Here is a 6,782-nt window from a genome sequence, read left to right on the forward strand (position 1 = left end):
ACCTGGGCTACTTGTCTATACTGGTGTCTGGTCCTTTTTTTCTGAAAACACACAAACTTTTAAAGGTAATGTACTTATCTGCATTAACACAGTATGGAACGTGCAGTGTGCACAAGTCAGCTAAAGATGATTTTTTTTTTGTTCTGTGTCTGAGCAGGTAAAAGGCATCTGTCAACTTTATAAGACCATTTGGACTATAAAACCAAACTATAATATAAATCTCCATCCATATGAAGGGATGACATGCAATAATAAGTCATGAGGAATCTGTAGTCAACAAGATTTATCAAGTCTCGTCCAATCGCAGAGCTGTTCCCATGTAGAGGGATCAAGTCCATCCATATGCCACCTGTCTTATAGACTTTCTTGGTTTCTTTTTTATGTCCATAGCCAAGATTTTTCACTTCTCTAATCAAATCTGATCTTCATTAATTTTGAAGAGAACCATAACTTTTTGTTTCCTGTGGAAACAAAAGCATAACCTCTCCCCCACTACAATGTATTTCTGACTTCCATTTTGAAGTTAAGACATTTTAAAAATATATAGATTGGTTTAATTTATCTGTTTAAAGGGTTTTCCAGTCTGGACTGCTTTACCGTGTGCCTGCAGCCTTCTCTGACCCAGGACCCAAGCCTTAAATCTGCCTTGTGGCTCTGCACATGGTGCTGCTTGGTTCAAGCCTAAAGGCAACAGCTGGGCGCTGCGTCTCTGTGCATCACCGCCTATCTGAGAGATTGTGGGACTAGGAAGCCATGTCTGGCTCCGTATTTGCATTTTTGGAACTTTTTCAAACTCTCTTAGGTCCTATGTGGAAATATGTGTCCCCATGTTGGTGCCATACGGACCAAGTCTTTCTCTGTCCTGCCAGTCAGTTCCCAAACAACGACACGAAGCCTTCTTATTACAAAAGCTCAGGCTAGAGCTTGGCTTGTTTCTAACTAATTCTTAGAACTTAAATTAGCCTGTTTTTCTTCGTCTACATTTTGCCTTGGATTTTTGGTTTTATTGTGTTTTTGTTTTGTTTTGTTTTTTGTTTGTTTGTTTTTTAACCTTTCATTTCGTTTGTCCTCCTCCATGTTGACTGGCTGGTGGCTGCCTGACTGCCTGGCACCAGGCATCTCCCTTTTTCTCTCCCTCATTCTCTCTCTCCCCCAGCCTAGATTCCTCCTTCCACTTATTCTCTCTGCCTGCCACCTCCACCTAGCCCTCTCCTGCCTAGCTAGGGACCATTCAGCTTGTTGTTAAACCAATCACAGCGATCTATCTTCACACAGTGTACACATGTCCCACAGGAGCCTTTACTTTTGAGACAGGGCCTCACACTGTAGCACAGGTTGGCCTCGAACCCCTTAACAATCCTGCTGCTTCAGCCTTCTTCCTTCCACTGGGATCGTAGGTGTGCACCGCCATGGCCACCTCTGCTGCCCTGCTTTTGTCACGGTTGTGCTGTCTCTTCATATATACAGTGGCAAGGCATCTGTGGGCCTGTGCATTGCCTCCAGTGTCCCTCTGTGAAGGATGGCAAGCTCTACACATTGGGGTCTTTGACCACAGTGTGTGCTAAGGTCTCCCAGGCAGCCAGCCCCCAGCCTGGTGTGGAGCAAGGGCCTTGCAAAGGCTTGTGAACCAAGGGCTCGCAATAGCTGTTATGCAGATTTGTGAGTGAAGAACATGGACTAGCTGTTGGAACAAGAAAAAGAACAGAGGATGCTTCCGACTTTCTGGTCCCTTGGGAAGATGGATGGGTGAAAGATCATGTCAGCATCTGAGTCTACCTTATCCCACCAAAGCAAACTCTGGAGGCACCTGCGGGAAGGTGAGGGAGGGTTCCATCCATTCTAGACTAGGCAAGACACTCAAGGCCAAGATCCCAGAGCTTCTCTTGGCTTCCTGGTCCCAGACCTGAAGCTCAGCTAGGTAAAGTGGAGCTACAAGATCTTTGCCTTTGGCCTCCCCCCACCTCTGCCCCAGCCACATGCTCTGAACTACAACATTGAAGGTGGCAAGCTGTAGCCGTGGGCTCTAAAGCAAGGTGCCACTGGGAAACCTGGTCACCTGGGCCAGGATGGTAGCACTGCCCAAACAGGTGCAAATTCTCCATTCTTAAGCCAGACTCCCATGGCCTGTCCTCCCTCCCTCTTTCCCGTTCCATCTAGTTACCACAGGAGGAAAGGAGATTAAAAATGTCTCCCACCAGGATAGGTCAAGGCTGCCCCACCGGCTCAGCCACATTCATCTCCCCAAATGTTCAGCTATTGAGTTTCAAGAAACCTCCCGAGCTTGACTTTGATGGAGCAAGCTCTTTTATGAACAGAACAGAACGGTGACCCATGGAAGGACTTCACATTCATTTATGATTCTGCTGTAGATATATATAGAAAATATAGCTAATGGTGGTCCCAGGTTCTCTGCATAGCTCCTGAAGCCTACGAACTTCTAGACTGGTAGGAGTCATCTGTGACTCAGAAAAAAACAAAAAACTAAAGTGAATACTTTCTCCTGAGCATCAGGAGTTCAAGGCCAGCCTGGGCTAGGAAGGGAGATCCTGTCTGGAATAAACAAATGTGAAGCCATTCCCATCAGCCTCAGGCACAGCTATTAGGTGGCTTCAGGATGGGGTTGGTCACCTGGATGGAGAATGCTGAGGGGGTTGGTGCTTTTACCCCTTTAACCTCCTGGCAGCAAGCAGTAGGGAAAAAGAAAAGAGATTTGCTGAAGCCTCCACGAGTTGGTGAGTGCAGCCATGTGTTGAGAGAGTTCTGTGCATCCTGGCTCCCCAGGTTGCAGGGGTGAAGGCAATGCTCAGGCCAGTCCAGCTCCCTCTCCTCTCTCAGCTCATCTTTTAGAATAAGCCAGTCGGTTTAAGCCCAGTTAAGTTCCTGCATGCTGGGAGCTTTCGGCAAGTCAGCCCACCCGAGGAGGGGATGTGGCATCCCTTGAATGTACAGCCTGCCGATCAGCTTAGCAGCTGGGGGCTCGCTACCAACATCAGAGGCAGATACAGTCTTAAATGGTTACAGGGTGGGAGGGATGCGGGCTTGTGTTTCCAGGTCCTTGGCCTCTTACTCAAAGAACTGAAAAGAAGGGCTCACTCAGATTTGCAAAGATAACAAGACAACTTTGGAGCAACAGATTCCAGAAGGATACACTATCCAGAGTGACAGCAGACCTCATGAGGGAGGGCGCGCAAGGATCCTGGATTTCTGTCTGAGGCTTCCTTTTATGGGGTTCAAAAGGAGGAGGGCTTGGTTACTAAGGGCTGTAATTTAAACGGTCTCTCTTACACATCAGTAATGTCTCACAAGTAGAACCAGCGGTTCCCAAATGAGTCTGTGTGTGTCAAACACGCACAGGAGACATTGCCCAATTTCCTGTCACCCTTGGGGAGGGGAGTCACAAGTGAATGTACATGTGACGTAAGTATCTATGAGATGATGAAGAAGGACTTTCCGTATGTTCAAACCCAGGGGCTCAGGCTGTCAGCAGTGACAGACACGGTTCCACACCGCCATCCTCACCAGCCTGGGGAACTTTTAAGGCCCTCATCAGTCTAACTTCAACACTGAAAATTTCAGGGATAACCAGTTTATTGAAGCAGAGTTGGAGGATTTTACTGTTTTGTCTTTAAAGATTTATTATTAGACAGGTGTGGTGGTACAATGAGGGAGGTGCTTAATGTGGTTCCTTGCTGTGGAATATTCGTTACACTGTGTGAAGGTATGTCACTGTGGTTGTCTTCTATGTGGGGTAACCCCTCTGCATGATATAAACATGTTTTATTATCATTAGTTAGTAAAGAAGCTGATTTTGTTGATAGCCAGGCAGGAAATCCAAGCAAACATAAAGAGAAAAAGAAGGTGCTAGATGGTGGTGGCGCACGCTTTTTATCCCAGCAGTCGGGAGGCAGAGGCAGGATGAGCTCTGTGAGTTCGAGGCCAGCCTGGTCTACAAGGGCTAGTTCCAGGACAGACACCAAAGCTACAGAGAAACCCTGTCTTGAAAAAAAAAAAAAAAAACAGAGAGAGAGAGAGAGAGAGAGAGAGAGAGAGAGAGGGCAGAGTCAGAGTCAGACACCAGCCACCGGAGTACTCCTCACATTCCTGGTAAGCCACAGGGCACGTGGTGATACACAGATTATTAGAAATGGATTAGTTTGTATGTAGAGCTAGCCAGTAAGAAGCCTGAGCCATCAGCCAAACAGTTTGTAATGAATATTAAACCTCAGAGCGGTTATTCTGGAACTGGCAGGCGGGAGAGAGACCTTCAGCTACAGTTTAATAAAAAAAGTTTTTAATGAAAAGCTTGCTTTAATGAATTTGGACAGGATTTGGGTCAGTGGTCTTCCTCCTCAAATCTGTGGGGTTAACAACCCCCGGCCCCAAGAGCACACATACTTTTAGGTCAAGTCTAAAAGAGCCCTCTACAAAACAACTTAAAATTTGCTGAGCAATTATGTCGTTCATGGTCACCGTTAACTGAAAACCAGAAGCCCAAGGCTTCACTTATAAGTACTTATTTTCCTGTGTAATTCCTGGAAATTTCCATACATCTGAGGAGTCTGTTAAAACTTTAAGCTCCTTTTGCTCACACGAGAATGCACTGGTAGTGCCCTCGTTTAATCATGGCTTTCTTTAGTATGAAGCTGGGAACGGGGTCTGGTTTACTTGAGGGAAAGACCACACAGAGAGCTGAAGCGCGCAGGACCAGCCTTCAAGATGTCTGGACGTGAAGGGTAGGGGGGCTGGGTGGGTGTATGGGCACACGAGACAGATGGGATGGGAGGACCCATCTCCGCCTAGGGCAGGTATCAGACGCTGGTAAATCACTGTTAAGATCAGGATTAGCGTACTAAGTTCCTTAAGTTCCAACTGTAAGCATCAAAACATTTGGGAGTTGGGGCAATCTGATTTCATAACTGTATGCTTCAGAATCCAGCCATTACTCTCTTGCCAGCATTAGCTCCTTAGGCTCTCTGAGAAAAACTGCTCAGGCCCAGCTGATTGCCCCTCTCCTGAAGGTGCAGCCGCAGCCAGGACAAATAAGATACAGACATTTCGCTATTGGAGACTTAGAAAACTCTAGATGGTCCTATGAGCATCTTTACCTAGCCCAGAGGAGCAATACAGTGATTAGTGATGTCACTGACCTTCATCTGCAGGCGAAGTGTATTGCTGTTAGTGCAATCACCCCGGCTATGGCATTCGGCAGGTTGTTCAGGCTCACTTGGGGAGTCGCCTGGGAAACAGATACCGTCCTGTGCTGTCTCCTCTGGTGTTGCAACATCGGGCCCAGTGATGCTGTCAGTCTTTTGGTCTTGTTTTAGTAGTGTGGGCTGAGTGGCAGCAGCCGCAGAGAGAGCCGCGTGACAGCAGCTGGTTGAACTGTCACTCAACACAAACGCAGCAAGGCAGCCAGCTGCCTGGGTGCTAAAGAGGTTGAACAGTTCAAGGGAGTGCCCAGGGCAGGAGCAGCGGAGTGGCAGAAACAGACGCCAGAGAGCTGAGGCTGAAGAAGGAAGGAAAAACATAAGGAGCCAGAGAAGAGAAGCTGCAGGCCTTGGTGGCTATCAGAATTTTGAAGAAGCCAGGCAGTGGTGACACACACCTTTACCAGCACTCGGGAGGCAACGGCAGGAGGATTTCTGAGTTCGAGGCCAGCCTAGTCTACATGGTAAGTTCCAGGACAGCCAGGGCTACACAGAGAAACCCTGTCTTGAAAAACCAATCAATCAATCAATCAATCAAACAAACAAACAAAAGAATTCTGAAGAGGCCTTTAAAGCCAAGGATCTCAGATAGTCCAGGCCTAGGACACGGCTACAACCAAGAGCTGAGGAATCTTCCTAAACCACGTAGAGTGCCAGACTTAGCTGGGGGTGGTGACACCTGCTAGCAATCCCAGCACTCAGGAGGCTAAGGTGGAAGAACTGAGAGTTCAAGGCCAGCCTGGACTGCACATCATCACCTTGTGTCAAAGCAAAAAGAGAAAAAAACAAAATGAAACTTTGAGAGGAAACTTGTGTGCTGATTTAATTTCCCTTCTCCCTTCCCCCTTAAACATGAATTCTAGGGGCTGGAGGGATGGCTCAGAGGTTAAGAGCACTGGCTGCTCTTTCAGAGGTCCTGAGTTCAATTCCCAGAAACCACATGGTGGCTCACAACCATCTATGATGAGATCTGGTGCCCTCTTCTGGTGTGCAAGCGTACATGCAGGCAGAATGCTGTATATATAATAAATAATTATGAATTCTAGAATGTAAAAAGGTTCTCCCTTTGCCACCATGAAGAAGATACTTTGTCAGGGTTTTCTAACAAGTGGAGGACAATAGCGGTGCTGTGACCAGAGGACCCAGGGATTAACAGCGCTGCAAGCAATGAGCACTAGAGTTTACACCTGCTGCTCCACACGTGACCTTAGGTTTCACCAGCCTTTCCAGGTCAATCGTTTCAACTGGCATCTTGATTGAATGAAAAAACACCAGGGCTCCAGGGAGGCACTGTTCTGGCTGTGTGTGAGGGGCAGGGGGCACTTCCAGAGAAGTTTAACTGAGGAAGGAAGACCTATCCTGATTGTGGGGGCACCATCCAGTGGGTAGAGGTCCTCAGATGTATAAAAGGGGAAGTGAAGAAGTAAGCTGACCATCACCATGCACCTGCCCAGGGGTGAGGAACACCATGCACCTGCCCAGGGGTGAGGACCACCACGCACCTGCCCAGGTGTGAGCAACACCATGCACCTGCCCAGGGGTGAGGACCACCACGCACCTGCCCAGGTGTGAGGA

General features: G+C 47.8%; 1 protein-coding gene and 1 long non-coding RNA gene across 5 annotated transcripts in view; both read right to left on the reverse strand.

Annotated features, from left to right (window-relative positions):
* The window catches only part of Kifc3 (kinesin family member C3), a 95,855-nt gene that overhangs the window by 75,105 nt on the left and 13,968 nt on the right, over positions 1-6,782 (reverse strand). The window lies entirely within an intron of this gene.
* LOC126502522 (uncharacterized) overlaps positions 4,088-6,782 on the reverse strand; it is a 4,657-nt gene continuing 1,962 nt past the window's right edge. Inside the window, exon 3 of the long non-coding RNA XR_007591968.1 lies at positions 4,088-6,765. This is a non-coding gene — a long non-coding RNA (uncharacterized lncRNA). The remainder of the gene's footprint in view (positions 6,766-6,782) is intronic.

This window comes from Alexandromys fortis, unplaced genomic scaffold (genome assembly GCF_014885135.2).
Source record: "Alexandromys fortis isolate MF-2015 unplaced genomic scaffold, M_Fortis_MF-2015_v1.1 scaffold_1, whole genome shotgun sequence".
NCBI classification, from domain to species: Eukaryota; Metazoa; Chordata; class Mammalia; order Rodentia; family Cricetidae; genus Alexandromys; species Alexandromys fortis.